Source organism: Brachycentrus maculatus, unplaced genomic scaffold (assembly GCF_059751285.1).
Source record: "Brachycentrus maculatus isolate JH-2025_06_01 unplaced genomic scaffold, ASM5975128v1 h1tg001699l, whole genome shotgun sequence".
NCBI classification, from domain to species: Eukaryota; Metazoa; Arthropoda; class Insecta; order Trichoptera; family Brachycentridae; genus Brachycentrus; species Brachycentrus maculatus.
The window spans coordinates 1-19,320 of record NW_028282302.1 but is presented as its reverse complement, the minus strand read 5'-3'; the positions used below and the strand labels follow the sequence as shown (position 1 = coordinate 19,320).

Sequence of the window (19,320 nt, the reverse complement as noted above, 5' to 3'; positions counted from 1 at the left end):
GCAATACACTAATCAATACAAGCAATAATCTGCGCACAGCCATCAACTCCACCAACAATGTCAATGTAAGGGAAAGCTGCGAGAGTAAACTTGCCGACAATGGATCGCTCATCATCAAAGAAAACTCCCATGATGATAAAAAGCATACCAATTAGGATCCCAACAAAAGCTACAAAAGTGTATTCAATGAGAAGGATCAGAATCTTTAATAAAACTCATTCCTCACAAAGTTAAAGAAAAAGCCCTTATTCATTCGATAAAACGAAGTATAAAGCAATTAAAGCATTCTGCAGCCGTATAAGAAGTATTTTCATTAAACCAAAGACATCAAAGACTATAAGGACTCGAAGGATATGAACTATTCGAAGGACTCGAAGGATGTGAACTATTCGAAGGATGCGAAAGATCCAAAACTCAGTTATGATGTATAGATCCAAAAGAAGAATGCACAATTTAAGCATCCAACAGGCTCAGCGTCGCTTCATCCGAAACAAAAAATCGATAACTTCCTCGCCCAGTTGGAAAGCAACGGTCAGATTCGCAAAACTTAAGTGCTTGAAGAGATTAAAATATTAAAAAGGCCATTAAAGTTCAACGATTGCATCGGCCTGATACACTACTGTCGACTCTGCTATAAGCTGAGCTCTCTGTTGGACTCTGGTGACAAAGAAGCCAAGATATTTTTTGCGAACTGGAGCATCAGTATATTGGGATAAATTCTAACCAAGATATCGACCAATGATGTTATTTATGGCAACGAGGCGCCACTGATGAATAACCCAAGCATCACCGACGATTCTGCCCCTGAAAAGTAGAAGAAAAAAAAACTCAAGGATGTCACCTAGGAATACATAAAAAAGTACATGCAAATTTTCGGATCTTTAAAAAAGAAAGATATGAGTGTGAAGTAAGTTTGCAATTTCGCATATGACCTATACTTGTAGAAGACACAGGAGCTGAAGAGCAAGGTAAAGAGCAGCAATGCTACAAGCTGTGCGTGCATCTCATACCTCTCGCTGCTTGAGAAAGAAACAAGGGCCCTAATGGAGTTCAGCCTGGTAATCCGAGATAACTTCGATGGGAAAGCAATTGAAAAGCTGTTAATTATAAAAATAAATGATTTTAGCCTCAAAAACGTTGAAGAGATCTTCAAAAACGAAACTTGATTGTTTATACTTTTCGATTTAACCGTCTGAGTACCAACTATAAAAGTTACATAATCATGGATTCGTCAGTTCGATAAAAGATGGCTCAGCTCACCAACAAATGCGAACTGCTTGCCAAAGCTGGCAAATATGTGGAGTGCATCGATATCATGGAAGAAATTGTCAGTATCAAGAAAGAAGTCTATGGCATGGATCATCCTTAATTCTAAAGATCCACGGAGAAGCTTTGTGAATACCTAAACCTATCCGCAATGATCCACCTGCAGAAGGAAAAATTCGATTTGAGTTTGGATTGCCTTCGTAAGGCTGAACTCGCTTGCCGTTCCTCCATCCAGTTCAAATCGACCACTTATAATAATCTCGCGTGCTACTACCGAAGAACTGGCAAAATACGAACAGCATTAACATATTTAATTCAAGCTCTCTAGCTCGAACTGAGGCTCGAGTAGCCGAAGACATTAGCAGACACGCACTTGAACCTATGCGCAGTCTTGAGTCAACTCGACAGGCATGAGGACGCTTTGCAGCATGTGATGCTCTCGATAATACTCCTACAAGATTAGTTTCTAGGGATCACAATGCCATTTTATTTCAACAACCAATAATAAAACGAGGAGAGCGGCGCTCCTGAAATCAACGATGAGAGATTAGCAGTCCTTTCGATCGCGTATCACAACTTAGGAGTCGAGTTCGAACATATGAAGCGAGTAAATTAAATTTAATATTGTAGTATGAAGAAGCTGTTAAGATCTATAAGAAAGCCCTGCAGCTCTCGAAGGACTACCTGAGCGACAACGAGCAGCTCATTCAGAACCTGGCGAAAGTCGTGAGCAGTGCGACCTAGCAGATTTCGGACCAGAAGAAAGTGGCCCAAGAAGGGAAGAGGCAGCGGTACGAACGAGAAATGTCATAAAACAAAAAGTAACTCTATAAATAGCTCTCCAAGAACACAGACAGACTAAAGAATCTTCCCAAGCTCAAGATCAACAAGGACAAAGAACCAGGCATCGCCTCCTTGCAATCTTCCATGGATCCTCTCAATGTAAGCATTGACTTATCGGTAGAAAACTTCCCATGATAAGAAGTACGTCCACCAATAGATCTATGATAAGTAGCGCAACTTTGCAACACGCAAGCATCCTCGCTACTACAAATCGTCCGCGATGAATCCCAGCAATGAAGACTAGAGTCAAAGTCGACAGAGCTATGGGCTGAGTTTCGATCATAGTCGCATCGACTGATGTATTCAAAAGTAGTGCGATCGTGTGCTATGATGATGTATGATAACGGGTAATGATATGATAGTATGTATGTATGTATGATGTGAGTGATTGCATATTTTTGTGGATGGGAGTAATAAAAACAATATAAACTGCTAATTATAAATTGGCTAACGGATAGATAAGAAGCAATGATCGACTCGATAAGTTCAGCAAACCATATCCCGATCTCAATATAGTTCCCCTCTTTTGCTCCCTCGCTCCAATAATCTCCGCAAGTGTAAAAATCGGGGGAGTCATCAACTTTCCAAAGCTTGAACTCCCCGTAGGTCCACAAAATATCCATCCATTTGCCATAATAACTGCTCGAAGAATCCCTAAACTGCTCACAGTCTTTTCAGAAAGACAATCGAACTGCTTTGGGATAGCGATATATCCAATAGCAAATTCAGCCGCCTGTCTATTAGTAATGTGCAGATGCTTCTCGAAACAGTATCAAAGTCTATTGTAGGCTCAGAAAGCCGACCAAATCAGAAGACTGTCTCAAGTATGATTCGACCATGGTCGATGATGGTGAAAATTGTTACAGCTTTGATCATATTTTTCACAAAAACGCCACACAGAAGTAAGTGTTTGAGAGAATTACTTTTCGGCACATCAATGACTTTTTTATCGGAAAGAATTCGACGATCTTTGCGTACGGGCAAACAGGCTCAGGAAAAACGCATACGATGTTTGGGAATATGAATAAATCGAGTTAGTATGGGCTAATTCCTCGGGCTCTGTAATTTGTCGATAATTTAGTGAATAAATTTTCAGAAGAGACCTCACCAGCAACCGGATCACTTTCTCGATGCTAGAAATCTACAACGAGAAACTTTATGATCTATTTAACCCTGTGGGGAATTCGAATTCTTACTCTGAAATCAAGCTAAAATAGGTCAATGATTGCATCTATTTGGAAGGACTCCAGTAAATCTAAGTCGAGAATAAGGAATAAATGCTAGAGCTAATTAAGATCGGACATCGCGGGCGCAAAATGGCATCAACCATCACCAACGAGACATCCTCGAGGAGCCATACTGTGTTCTTTGTCTACAGAAACTTCATGTGCCAGGGTGAATAATTTCGAGCGAAGCTCAGCTTCATCGATTTGGCAGGGTCTGAGAAAGTAAAAAAAAGTGGAGTCAAGGGACAGACGCTTGAGGAAACCAAAAAGATAAACTTATCCTTGTCCTGTTTGGGTAATGTGGTGCATGCTTTAACGAATGGATCCGATCACATCCCCTACCGGAACTCAAAATTAACCAGAATCCTGAAGGACTCACTCGCGACAGAGACCAGCACTTCCATCATCACAACCTGCTCTTTGTAGAAATCCAATTTCAACGAGACAATATCGACTATCAAGTTCGCCGTTCGGGCAAAACGAATAAAGAACAAAAAGAAACTATAAAACGAGTAAGTCCCCATAGAGAAGCAATTCGTGCTGCTCAAAAAATAGCTCGAAGAAACCAAAAAATAGCTAGCGCAGTACAAAGAACACGAAAAGCAATGCAAACTTCTCGAAAGTGAATACAGTATTACTGAAAATGTCTCATTGGCTGAACCCGGGAGCAATCTTTAAGGCAAGCGTGCCAAACCCACAAGAAATAAAAATTAGACCGAAAACAGGAAGTAGCACAATAATTAAGAGTAAGCGGTTGACACTAATTAGATAGCCGATTAGTTTGTTCGGTTTTAACCTTTAAGGAGTATACATATATCGAAAGGAGTCTCAAGTCGAATACGTGTGTTTTCCCTTAATTAGAACCGGCAATGATAATTATTATATTTAAAACATATTCTCAATGATTCAGCAAATAAGCTATTTAAACTTAAGCACAACGATTGTTAACATGTAGGATTAATTCATGGCTTCAATAAATGAATTAATGAATCTCAATTAATTATACAGATATCATCATTAAGTCTCAAATAGATGTGATCTTGAGATTTAAAAATCTTTTAAGTGTATAATTAATTGTATAATAAGATGCACGAAGAGGAGTAGCTTCTCGAAGGGGTTGGGGTTGGGGTTGGGGTTGGGGTTGGGGTTGGGGTTGGGGTTGGGGTTGGGGTTGGGGTTGGGGTTGGGGTTGGACAGCTTCTATGCATTGGCTTTTATGGCATCTCATCTTTATACATTTCAACTCTTGTTGACACCAAAAACACTGCCGATAATCGTATTAACTTCCAACGCTCCAAGCAAAAAGCATTGGCCTCGGTATATAGCCAGAACAATGGCCAGACGGTTTACCTTATCTTCCACGAAGAATTCTAAAAAATGAAGGAAGTACATTTTGCCAAGTTTATCTCCGAAAACTTCGTAGTCGCCGAGAGGATTGTTCTGTTCACAAGCAAAGCAAAGGGAACACTAATGCAATAATAGAAGATACTAGGCACTCTGAATGTAATGATATTGCTAATTTTAGTATATTTCCACAACAAACACAGCCAAAGACAGTATCGTCGGTCACAAATTCCCCCAGGGAATTATCGGCCCTGAGGCTGACCTGCTACAATGGGGATAAACCAATGGCGCGCAAGTTATTGCTTACATCGGCATTTTCACCTAGTATGAACTAAAGAGATAGTACATTGAATAGTTGTTTGGCGCAGTTTCAGGAAAGTATGGCCTGGAAGCGAAGTATGACATCACCGGAGAAATCAAAAAGTACAACATGCAAAAATACTCAAATAAACTATATTTGTGAGGAAATGATCTGTATGCAGTAATTTGGCAGGCGTATACTGTATTATTATATTGATTGGGCACGACATATAAAGCTGGAACATAAGTATAACTGGCCGCCTTAAATGATGAAACAGATCATACGAGGGAGGAAGTGTCTGTAAAACTACATAGGGAAAATAAGGCATTAACACAACATATAACGCATAACGCATAACGCATAACGCATAACACATTCCCCAGATATTATAGATTTGGAAAGTGACTGATTAATAAGGCGAAGCATAGATTAATGTGATTTCATTCAATAAAAATAACGAAATGTAATATACATTTTACTTAATGATCTGTCAATGTGACTGATATTTTTAGTTGAGCCTCCTCACAGTCTCCTGCATAATGATATCGTTATTTTAGCGGATGATTTGTTGGTAGAACTTTCTGAGGTCGTGCAACTCTTTCTCTAACTGTTTAATGTCTCTGAGCATATTCTGAAAGGTGTTTTATTTATCGAGAATAATCATGTTTTGCTCCTGAACCTCGGCCTTAAGACACTAAAGCTATTGGGTTGAATGTTATAAATCATGAATGGCTATATTGTTGGATTAGATTGTCTTTTCAAGGTCTGCAATATTATTTCGCAAATTGGCTATTTATACTTGCTCATTTGTCTTGACCTTTGTGCATTCCTGCACTTTCTCATTATTTTTGACTGTTTGGTTGGCTATGTTGTTGAGGATATCATTTTCTAACTTCAGTTTGCTTATTTCGACTTCCATCTACTTATACTTATTGACTGACCTCTGCACTTATTTCTATTTTTCATTGATCTATGCCCGCAGTTTCGCAATAGCTGTCTCGCTGGTCTTCATTTTAGCGTTGAGAGCATTGCACTACTTCTTGATTTGTTATGCTGATTAGTTTTATATTTGCCTTATGTTTGTGATCATTACTTCCTGCCCTCTCACAATGCCTTCTAACTATTCGATCCTTGCTCTATTGGATTGTTCATTGGCCTCCATATGCTTGTTTTGGATTCGCAAGGAATTGGCTTCGGCAAGCAGTTGCTGTACTTGCTGAGCTTGTGATTTATTTATGCTGTTGAGATCCGCCAAATTCTACTTGAAAATGCTGACTGATTATTCTTGACATTTTTTTTATGTTTCGAGTATTGCCAGTTTTGATTCCAGGAGTGCGCATTTCTCTTGCAATATTTTAATGAGGTTGGCATTTGTACTGGAGTTATCATTGGAAGTCACTTGACGTTGCAGGCGCACTGAAGAAGAGTTTTAGGCAGTCTATTTGGCCCCTAGTGTATATCTGCCCTACATGCGTTGGTAAGCTGGCTTGCCATTCAAGGAAGTAGCTTCAGTTGATGACAGTCTCGTTACTTCCTGCAGGGATTTTTGTTATATTGCGGTGTTGTATGATTGGTTGAGAGTACTAGCATTCCTGTAGAGTGGATAGTTCTTATTCTCAGCTTCGATGTGCAATTTGCTGGGCTCGAGGATCGACTGGACTGATGATTTCCGAATTAACCCGGTCGAAGGCTGGTGCACTTAATTAACGGTCTTTTTGCGTATGTATTGGTAATTAGGGGTATTTCTATCTATCCTAATATCCTTGATGGTTGTATTCTACTGCGACTAAAAGCTATCTGATTAATTTGGTTTGGCGACGAGCATCATGAACTCGTTTTTGAGATTCTTGAATTCTAATCGTAAATCGCTTATGAAATTCTTTTGGTGGCACCCTTCTGATCTTCGGTTGCCCTGAAGAGTCGGGCAGTCGTTAGTTTATGGAGCTAAGTGTTTGACGTAGACTATCCTCTGAGGCTACTGGTTTCCCCCTTTCATGACAGACTAATATAAATGATTGATAACCAAGTCACGGAATATACATCAAATATCTAACAGTTAATCGGAAAATATATTGATATAGCAATATATTCATCATTGCATTACGCAGTCGAATATGCACTACTCTAACAACTATCTGAACTTTATTTAATAGAATAACGGAGTATTTATTAATAAAATGATTATCCACTTTATTTCCCGTGCTTACGCTGATATTTGCGGTTACTCACAGAATTTGGCAAACTGGTACATATCACATATAGTGATATAACTAGTTTAGTATAATTTGAAATGCAAAATATCGTCGCATCTGGTAATTGTGCAGAATAACGAATTCAAACAATCCTCAAAGAATACCTTCAGCCCGTTAGTATTAACTCTTGTTCCCAACTGCTCACGTCAGCCAAAAATTAACCCAATTTCCCAGCAATCAGTCAAATCCTATCTTCCCTCTGCCGAACCGGAGTGCCCACATCCACAGACTTAGACTATTTGATCGTGCAAGTTTATGAGAAAGCAATACAAGAGCACTACCATTCGATTGAAGAAGGCGATGTCAACAACAGTAGCAACAGACTGGAGAGAGCGGTGAGTATGTTGTAGTAAAAATAGTTTGAGCTGGACTGCCTGATTGAATAGTTGAGTAGCACCAACCAATGGATGCATCTTAAAAACTAGTAAATAGCAGGAACTAAGGGCACTATCTTTGAAGACTGCGAAGTTCTGCAGCATCAAAACAATATGATTCGATCGAACATTGCAAACATTGTGAACAATGCCGATGGGTAGTTCATCGAAGATAAGCGAAGGAAGTATCCATTGTGTTAATTAGAGAGGCCGATGATGAAATGAGGCAGATACTGAAGAAGTTTCACTGTTAGACTTTCCCAAAAGTAAATGCTATATTAATGCAGAATAAAGTGGAAGCCATGAAAATGATGAATTCCCTCGATGCTACCATTCAGAAACTATAAATGAGCCGCCTCTCACTGTAATGAACTGTTCTATTATGCTATTAATTGACTTACAACTGGCTTACTAACGGCATCTTTCTATTCATCATTTAAGGGTATATGGAGTTTACCGATTATATTCACATTATGACCGAAAGGAAACATTAATATAATTATTATATTGCAAAATAGTGCAGTTTCCTCTCACCAAATCTCATCTCATCGCAACTAATGGACACCGATATGGAAAATAGCAGCACTACTCACAACTACAAACTTTCGGATAGCAATCAAATTAGATAAGTCAGCACATAAAAACTCCCATCTACTCTTAAAGGGGTTCTTCAAAAGCCCAGCACCTCACGCACACGAGAAGACCGTGCGGTGATCGCTAATTTCATCTAAAGCAATTAGTTTCTCCTCTCTGCTGCAGAGAAAACGACAGATTAATTCGTAAAAGGCTTGATGAATAACGGGGCTATTGTTTCTGTCAATAAAGGTCAGGTTATCGCACGAAAAGACAGCAGAATTTAATTTGTCGGCATTGTGTTTTCGGGCAAATTGGGAGTCTATAACACTATTTAAAAAGCACTGCCCGATGCGACCCCTTCTGACTAGCTTTGGGTCCTATTAATCGAACACTCTAATAAACATATGAAGAAAAGAGCCAAAGAATTGGCAAAATAAATTCAGAATGGCCATCGAAGCTTAAGGTCCTCATCTAATGCAAAATTCGCTACGGTTTCGATAGAATCGCGTTTTGAAGCGCTCTCACATTACTCCCTACATCGAAGCACTGACCTAACCTTAACGCAATCTATTAATACAAATGAAAGTTTTGGTTTTGAAGATCGCTCGCGTGAATCAGTTTATACAGCAACTTGCATTGCCCTGTAGGCAACATAACTGCTCATCATTGAAGAGCACAAAATGCTAGAACTGCTCGAGTAGGCATTTCGCATGAAATTAAAAACCCTGTACATGAAGCTCTCAACATTGCCTCATTTCAGTTTCATGGACCAGGGTAGTCTCAATGGGATAATTAAGATAATGGCCATGAACCACAAGAAAAGGGGTAGCTATATTTACCGGGAAGGGGATCCATCGAAAAGCATCTACCTTCTCGAATCGGGAGAAATAATTATTAACAAGTAAACTGAGTTATTCAAGCAAAATCCAAACTAACTATACGCACCTCGAAATGAGCTCATTCACTCAGAGTTTTCCGCAAAGAAAGGGAGAGAGCTTTCGAGATAGTCGAGACGCATCCTCGAAAAACTCGTACAGGAAGAGACACTGCCATATGCTGATCTGCAAACGATGTATAACTATATCCCCAAAACGAAAATCGTTGAAATTGGGAAAATCACAAACTTTTGCATTTTCGGCGAGGAGTAGATGCTCTCCGGAAAAGTCAGATCCACGACTACAGTTTGCAATTCATCTTGTGTGTACTACTAGCTCAACATGCAGAAGGCCGAAGATATTCTGGGTTCTTAATTTATCAGCATGTTCAAGTCATAATTAAGGAAATCCTGCCGCGGCAAAGTTCTCAACAGGCAAAGAAACTACTCCAAGACCATCTAAATTGAAAACAAAGCCAACTTAAACTATTTCTATGAGGAAAACGGCAAAACGCAGCAGTCCCCGAGGAAATTCAAGCTGCAAAAGATCAACAACCAAATCATCAACATGCAAAACAGTCTCGTTATGGGATTCAAATCTGCTCGAATCAAGCCAAATGGCAGTCCTGGTCATTAGCCATCAGAAAACACCCGAAATAGCCAAAGCATGAGTAAAACCATACCTCCTCTTTATAGTATGTTCAACTTTGAAAAGCTTGTCGCCAAAAATCGCAGCAAACACAACAGCAGGCACCAATCAATGAACAACAACAGCCACAAGCTTGTGTAAATATAGCCCGAAACGATGGACTAAAAGGAACTTAACATTATGGATATTACTCACACATGGAAATTGCAGCAAGAAAAGGTGGAGGCCCTCAAAAAAACTGCCCGCAAAATCAGCAATAAAAAATAGAGAATGTATTGATTTTTTCATTATATTTAGTACCTTCAAAAGACCACTCTTTGAGAAATCGTACCTGCAAGAGTATGAGAAAGAGAAGAAAAAAATAGAAGTCTCTGAAAAGAGGAAGCATGTTCACGTAGTTTTCAATGTAAAGGGAACCCCTCGACAATCGATTGAGATGAATCAAGCTCTTTTGGCAAGAACTTTGACTTGAAAATATCCTTGTCTATTTATTTCAAAATGCGATCACAAAGTGCATGTTACAAATGTAAAATATAGTCTGAATAGTGAATATGTGAAAATTTTAAACTTTTTGCGAATAATCTCTAACTAATAGAATCATTGCTCATAAATCTAATAAATTGAACGACTATTTTTGTTTGGCTGGGTTCTGGCTTGGGACAACTAATTCTTTCTATTCATCATGCTTCTGTGGAGCAAAAAATTACATGAAATCGTTTTTTGAAGTCATATCGTTTGAATTTTTGGTGACTTTTGTTGGCGCATTAAAACTTTTAAAATCTCCAAAATCTGTAAAGTCGTTGAAATTTTTAGTTTGAGCCGAATTTTTTTTTTGAAGTTCATCCATTTTCCATGGATCAAAATCAGCAATAAGTTTATCACTCTGTTTTTTGCTTACGTTGCTCGAATTTAAATTTGCAGTCACTTTGTTTTTTATTTAGGGGGCATAAGTTGGAGGATTGGTTTTTTTATTTGCCTCACTAATTTTTTTGGTTTATTTATTACTAATGAAACTCTTTGCCTCAAAATTTTCCTAAGCTTTTCCTTTAATTCTGGATTGCAATCTCATTAGCTCCTACATTGGGATATCTCCATCATGCTCAACTACTTTTCTGGTTAATCTTTTCATTTCCTCCTATTTCATCAACTGCTCTACTTTTAGCTTTTTGGCTTAAGCATTCAGAGGTATGTTTTCGAAGCTCTCCCACTTTTATAAAATCTATAGCATTTTTTCAGCTGAGGGGCGGCTGTTTGGGTTTGGAGTCAGCAAATTTCTGATGAAGTCCCTCATTTTTTATGATGTCTTGTATTTAGTCTCAGAGGGATATTCTGGAAATCGAAAGACAGCACTCGCGATCCCCACTGAATTCGCCTAAACGAAAGGATGAACAAAGTAAGACATTGTATAGAGGACGCACCCGAGCATCCATAAATCAACTTTATTGTTCACCTTATATTGCAAGTATGGATCGACAATTTCAGGCGGCCTATACATTGGCGTAGTGAACGCAAATATATTTTATTGGATGGAATCGTAATCGGATTTAGGAACAGTACTAAAATCGATGACCTATTATGTGGATGACCCAAAATCGCAAACCTTCATGATGCCGTTTTTGTTTATGAGTATATTTTATATTTTAATATCTCTATGTGTTAGATTTGCCTTATGAAGGACTACGAGGGCCTTAAGGACTGATTTTGCAATTTACTTGATTGTGTTTTCGGGTAGTCCTTTTCCCTACATCTTTTATAGCAAATCGAAGAGATTCCCTTTTGGGCAAAGCTCCATCAAAGTGACAACCACGTTCCTACCCTCGTGTTTAAAGGTGATTCCACCGTAGTATTCGACTATATGGCCGGAAGCAGGCAGCATATCCTATGATAACCTAGGAGTGTACATAGATTCTTTTTTCATAAAGTGCGGATTGTAGACCCTACTACGTTGAACAGATAACTCTCTTCACGGCGAATTCTTAGTTGGTTGATATATCTTCAGCTAGCCATATAAAACCGAACGCTCCCTCGGATAAGAGCTTTTTTTATTGGATTTATCTGCCCTTGATAGTAAACTTTTGTGGAGTCTTTGAGTAATCCTAAATAAATATTTATAAACCTGAGATTGGGAGATCTTATTCGACAACGGCCCTCCTTTCATAAATGATTCGAATTCTGCAAACATGCTACCAGTTATGTGAGAATGCGGATATAATTTTAAATCTATAATATCTGCCACTGGTGTATTTCAATAGAACAAATAGCATCATTATGGCTTTTTATACAATATGACTTCTCTGTTAAGTATACTTGCAAATAGAAATGCCTCCCCTTCAAACCGATTTCTGTTTCAAATAGGAATAAACGAGAATACAGAAATATCTGAGAATTATTCACTGCCTTATTCATTTTAGCTTTTTTCTCTTCTCTCTTATGATAAAACCTCCTCCATTTCAAGATCTTTCGGCCATTAGCTGATCATCATAAACACTTTTATGTCCGGGTCGGGAACGAGTGAGAAACTCTAAAGTGTATTTTTGAGGCGCCCTTTGGTCTTGATTGGCTGGTTTCGTATGAAATTGCGTAAGTGTCCAATTTTTTCGAGAAGGTTGTTTTAAAAATCGTAATGCAAGGCTTCCCCCATTCTGAGCACGAGAAATTGATCATCTAGTGTCTTTTTAGATAGTTTGACCATTTTGGCAGCATTTTTTAAACTAAAATTTCCTTAATCGTAAAGTTTCCGCCATAATCTTGCATGCTGCAGTGATTAATATATTGTGACTTCATGCTATTTCACTTTTTTTCCACTTTTTTCAGATTTCTCAGATTTTTCTTCAGCTTCATAATGGAACTTCTCCTGTTACTCCGTATGCTCAGCTCTTTCATTAATACGAAGATTCTTCATTTCACAGTCAAGCTCTCCCCAATTCTCGCTACACCCCTCAGCATCACATTCCAACTTCCGTATCAACTCAATTCCGTCATAGCTGTTGAAGTCATAGCGCTCATTGTCTTAAATTTTGTGCATTTCAAATATAACTTACTTATCGGTTAAAACACTAAAAGGCACCATGCAGTGATCTCCTGCTTCGATGGTAATTTTGAGATTGACAACATAAAACTGATAATCCTTTATATTCAGCCCTTTCTTCGCGAGATGCATGAGTATTTCACATAGTCTCAACTCCCCCAGCCTTTCGAAATTGGAAATATTGACTAAAAATACTCTTTCACCTTCATGCTTATCCCTAAAAATGAACCTGCGACAGATCTTCTCGCGAACCGCTGATAAATGCCTAAATTAATAGTCGTCAACACACATTTTCTGTCTTAATCATTATAATTATATTCACTACGATACTCTATTTATATTCTCTTCCCATCCTCTCCCTATTCTTATTCCCATCCAAACACTCATAACTCTTCTTAACTTTAAAGTAATGTGAGCTTCCCACGAGTAGTATTCATTCGAATTTATGCTAAACTATTACGATTTTTAATTGACTGTGGATATCGCATATGATAATAACAGATATTCAAATGAGGAATAATTCAACATCGAGGAAACGATACGATTATGAGAAGTATATCGAAAGTCGAGTGCTGGTTTCAAGCAGCTCCGTCAATCCTTTATCGCACCAAATTTCCAATAAACTCGACCTCATTAAGCAATAGCTCTCCAGATAATTTCATTAAAAGTTCGAAACTGAAAAGAAGCCGCGGGTATCCTCCCTCAAGAAGAGCACATCTGGTTCAAAGCTTAAACGAAAAACCCCTCACAAAGAGGGAGACAGCATCCTCCAATAAAAACTTTACGGCAAGAAACTGCAATTCGACAAATAACCTGTCGTCAACTAAAACAAAAACACTTAAAATTTGAATTTAACGTACCGCGATAAGTACTATTAACTGCAGGACAAGCTCCTACTCGAGAAGTAAAAGAATCTGGAAGCGCTGCAATCATTAAACAACTTCAAATAGGTACTGTACTGTTTTTTGGAAGATCAATGCGTGAAGAACTCATAGTAAATAAAAAAAGTTGTGCAAGAGAGGTTCCACAAGAACATCGACCGAATATGCTCATTGAATGAAGATGTTCAATTCGCAGAGAATACTTTGAACGAACTGATGATGATGATGGAAGTCGAAGATATCGAGTCACTGCTAAATCAACTATAGGATCTTTTGAAAAGGCAAGGAAAATTCAAAGGAGCGTCTGAATATACATTTAAGATTGTCGAATTGGAAACAAAGCACAACAAAATTATGGAGTAAAATTAGAAGAAATTGAAAACGATGAAATTCGACGAAGATTATAAAAATGCTGAAATTATCAAAAGCTACGATAAGCAAATCGAAGAAATTAATAAGAAGTACTAATAAAAATTGCAAAGGCAATAGAATCTGCTAAAGAATAAATTGGCAAGTCTCATTGCGTAGAACAACAGCCCTCATACACATTTACCCCAGAATAAAATGAAACATCCCCACAGCTAAAACAACAGTGAGATCGAATTAATAAAAACTTCTTCAATGAAGCATATGAAAATAAAATCATAGAAATCCTAGACTCTGTCTGCAAAAAAGGAGAAAACCAGCTAGTTAGAATCACAGCCGTCAATCTTCAAGACTCCAAGGTACTCTCCTCACTCTCATAGCAAATCTCTAAAAGCAATAAGCCTTGATGAATTGCTCTGCAAGGTGCTTGATAAGTACAATATGATGAAGTAGCAAGTCGAATGCATCTAAAAATAGGCCTAAGAAAACATCGAGCTATTCATGAACTCTAAAAACGACATATAAAGATTGGAGGCAATACTGGAGCACATAAAAGTTGAAACTCAAGTAGAAAAGCAAAAGATAATTTAATAATGTAATGAAATGCTCAGCCGAAGATAAGAGTAATTCAGTTAACTTTAAAGAAGCATCTTAGACAAAAATCAATAGCTGTAAAATAAGGATGCTCAGCTCAGAGAGATATCAGACGAGAATAAAGAGATGGCAGCCGAAATTGGGTAATTGAGCCGCAAGTTAAAATAAATCTAAAAGTACTGTCAGGAGTATACTAAGACTATAGAGAAGAGATAAAACATATTGCATGATACAATCAAGATGATTAATGAGAGGATCTTAAATTACGCCGATATGATGCCCTATCCTCGAGATTTTACACTGAATAGTTATATCAAACCCTCCTTCTTCGGCAATGACTATGAAAACTATACAACCGCCCAGTTTGTAAGCAACTTGGCCTAATTTGAAAAGTAAATGAATCAAATCTTAAATACCATCCAACAAAATCTGACAAAGACAATAGAGACTTTTAAATAGAAGATAAAAGTGTGTGAGAGCCTGAATCAATGGCAACAAAAATAGCTGTCGATAAAGTAATCGCTATTGCAATAGTTTGATTTCAATATAAAAAAAATGACAGAAGAGTCCTAATCCTACGAGCAAAATGAGAAAAGACTCGCACATGAGAGGGATTAATATAAATTCTTGCTAACCAATCTCAGAGAGCAAGTCATTCAAATTAAAAGAGACAACTAATAGAGGCTTATTAAAAGCCTAAAATAAAAAGACTAATAGTATTTAACTTCGAACCGTGACATTCTCTAAACAAATGATTAGCTTTCCAAATAAATAATAGAGTTAAAAAAGCAGCTGCAATCAGAGCATTTATCATTTTCTGAGGCCTCGGCACAATGTGCATTTTATTGTAAAAAATCAGAACAGCAAGAAGTCAGCATCGCTGAACTTAAAGTAAGTCTACATCGAGCAGAGGCCGATGGGGCCAAATATAAAAAATGTTTGTAGGAAATTTAGGCTTCTTTCAAGGAAGTGGAGAGTTTGTCGGAAATTTCTTCGATGAAGATGATCGATTTGTAGTCAGAGAATAAGACAGCCTCTGCATTGGTGAGCGCGTTGAAGAGCAAAAATGGGGAACTGTAGCTTAGGTGCGCCTAGAAGAATGAGCAGCTGAAGAACCTCGAATACAACTACCAATAAAAAAGCAAGAAGTTATAAAATGTGATAAAACTAAAGTAGGCCACAGAGTTCTAAAATTCCGGACTAAGAGTGGCCAAACTCGAGTCAAATGAAAACTACAATGCGATCAGCGAATAGCTGAAGATAGCGAAGTATTAGCTGGCTCAACTCCAGAAATAAAATATAAAACTATCGCAATAACTCACATCTATGACCAGGAAATTCATCGATAAAGTTGGTAGCTAGGAGTGGCTACCCCCCAATCGAGTCACATCAAAATCTATTATCAGATCTAACATCCAGCAGGCCGTGAATAAATAAATCAAATTAATCAAAGATGCACATCGAAACTTAAATGAAAGTGTCAGACTAACCCTAAATTAAGAAAAGTTAAAGATCCTCGAAGTCTGTGAGATGTTGCAACTGCAGTGCAATATGCTCCATAAGAGACATCAGCAGAAGGATCAATAAGTAAAAAATCAAAAGAACAAGCTATCTCAACAATAGCAATAAATCTCATAGCTCAGCAAATTCAAATAAGACAAATATGAGCAATAGACAAATATGCAACTCCATCAATAGCCAATGCATATTTAGACATTCAATCGCACTTAAAACATACAAAAGTTATTCAAATTGAAACTGCTTTTGCAATCGCTCAACAACTATAAAGATATTATTCGGGAATAAGTCGATAGTTGCGCATCTTCCTTTAAATTGCAATTCACTTAGTTAGTGAATGCAATATCAGAGCGAACGGCCCATAGCGATCAATAGAAAGAATGTGTGAATAGAAATATAAGCAATGACGGATAAATAAATATAAACTAAAATTAAGTGTCATTTGAAAATCATGGGTTTATCGATAAGTTTCAGAGGTAAAGGGTAGGCATTTAACAGTATTATGAGTCCCCTCAGTTTATCAGATTGAAGAAATAGGATTCAGGCTCCAAGAACATTGGCGATGCGAGCATGTAACAGAAAAGTGTGAATGAGTATGAGTTTGAGGAAGCAGGATAAATCAGCCGAGTTATTTCGATCTTGAGTTGTATTCGAAATGGCGAGACTTAGTTGCCGAGAGTGAAGTATGCTAAGAGCATAAAGAGCTTATATGATGAACTTATTAAGAAAATAAACAGTAAAAATTCGATGAATTTGGATATTTCCGCAGTTTAATTTCACCCGCTCACTAATATTAGCAGCCCCACCTCAGCCATTAGTTTCTCCAGGGACTTCCTAGTCGATAACCGAAGGCTGAACTCAGATCCAAGCGAAGATATTGCGGGGAAATAGACCAATCGTTCGGATAATCGGTCGCAGCCCTTCATCAGACGATAAAATGAGCGGCTCAAAAACGAAGTGGAGAGGCTCGAAGAGTATATAAAGTAGATGGAAGACAGGGAAGAAGTGCTGAGGATCGCGATGTCGGAACTAGAGAAGAAGAACACTTTCTTATAGAACCAATGCTCGTAGAAGACTATCGAGAAGCTCTTCTTGCGGTTTATGGATGGGCTGATGAATGAGTAAGTTAAGATTAATTTAGGAAAATCGAGGAAATGGAGACTAATTCGCGGACCATGATGAAGATAATGGGGGTCAGCTAGGCCTAAATCGCAAAGATCATGGATCACTTTGCCAAGAAGAAAAAGAAAAAGGGCACAGGCTTCGCATTATTCACAAAGTGAATCTCATAGTTAATATTTATTGTATGCATCATGGATTTGATTTGTCGTGTCATTACGCTATTCATTACTAAATGTAGGATACCATTTAACTACCCGATTCAGAGCATTCTGAGCTCCGTTCGCCCGGCCACCAGACCAACTTCGACCTACTCTGCACTGGCGAATAGCTCATTAATTTCTACATTTCACCCAACCAGAGCTGCCGGAAGCCCATGCTTATTCGTAATGGCAGTTAAAGCAGTCTAGCATATTCAAATTGTAAATTGTGTTTTAATCATAGCGACCAAAATATTCGGATTGGGGACTGAGAGATCACCTCTCAACGTGAACTTCAATCAGCTAGAAAGCAGCAAAAAGAAGCATCAGCAAAATTCAAAAATAGCTAAATATGCCGCAAATTAATTCCCAATGAGTCTCGATTTTGACGCCTCACAAAAACTGCCATCGAGTGTCTTTAACGAAATTTAGCGCAACGGCGAAAGCAGCGAGAAACTCGGGCAATCGGAACTGCAGCAGAGAGATCGAGTTAAAACAGTGACCAAGACAAGCACGACAGCCATGATGAATTTATCAAGGCAAAAGAAATAGTTCGAGTATGCCTTGCAGCTGGAGGTGATTGCATGTGAGTAGCTACGCATCAAGGTATCAATACTCACAGAACTGCTTGAGTAGAATTTGAAGCACAGCGAGCTTAATTACTTTTTAAACTTGAAAAACAGCAGCCCAAATCTAAAGAATGTTGATATTTTTGTAGAGTTGAGGCGAATCCAACGAAAAGCCAAAGAACAAGAACTCACAATATAACATCAAAATTTAGAGATCCTCAATTTAAAATAAAACATTGCAGCCCTCTCCAAATTCTCAAAGCAAAAGAACATCGCGAGTAACAAATAAAACGAAGATTCCTTCAATAGGCTCAGCCCATAATATAGCCAAAAAATGGAGCAGCTCGAAGAGTAAAAGTAGTCACTCTTTGCCTATGTGGAGGAATTAAAAATCCAATACTCACAAATCACGAACTCCAATGAAGAATTGAAAGCTGAAATCCTGAGATATCAGCAGAAGGAGGAAGTGTTTAAGAATATAGAGAGACCCAAATTATGGCATGAGCTCAATGAGAAATCGCTAACTATCAAAGAGCTTGAGGAGGAAATAGAGAAGTGTAAAATGGAAATAAACTTGTATGCTGTGGCTAAAGCAGAGGGCAGTCCAAGTGCATATGAGAAGCTTCAAAACAGCGCAATAAGTTACTCGTCTCCTTTACAGAAACAGCTTGATCCACAATCTAGGCCATATGAATCTTTCTCGAAATCAAATACCCCAAATTCCTCAACCCCAAGGAAGCATATCCATACCCAGTAAACGTGCACGATGACGGAGAGGACTCGACCATCTATATCTGCTTCAATCCAAGTAGGAAATTGCAGTGATGTCGATATAATGCGAACATAGTTAGATTTGCTGAAAGAAGAGAGAAATCATTACATGGATAAATATAAAAGACTGATCAACGAGGCAGGAACCATTCACAGATTGAAAATATAGCTGTCTTCAACCAAAATGCAATTATAAGACATCATAGGCACTGAAAAAAGTGGTATGAAAGTCACAGTATCCGCGAGAACTCCCTAACTATGAGCCAGCTATCTTTTTTATCTATGATTATTGCAGATTCATTTAATTATGGGATTGTATGACCATTTTAACTGTTGTGGGAATATATTTAAGAGCATATGCATCGCTGTGTGCATATCCATATATTATGGAGTATTACTCTGATGCATTATTTATCTGCTTGAATGAATGAACTCACTTTATTTATCACCCATCAACTCGATCAAAGTATGTTTTCATTCATTTTCATTCATAACGGCTTTTTATGGGGTTGGGGTTGGGGTTGGGGTTGGGGTTGGGGTTGGGGTTGGGGTTGGGGTTGGGGTTGGGA

At 38.1% G+C, this 19,320-nt stretch overlaps 1 pseudogene; it reads left to right on the top strand.

Annotated features, from left to right (window-relative positions):
• Positions 1–1,246: 1,246 nt before the first annotated feature.
• On the top strand, positions 1,247–3,802 carry LOC148298711 (uncharacterized; annotated as a pseudogene).
• The last annotated feature ends 15,518 nt before the right edge of the window (positions 3,803–19,320 follow it).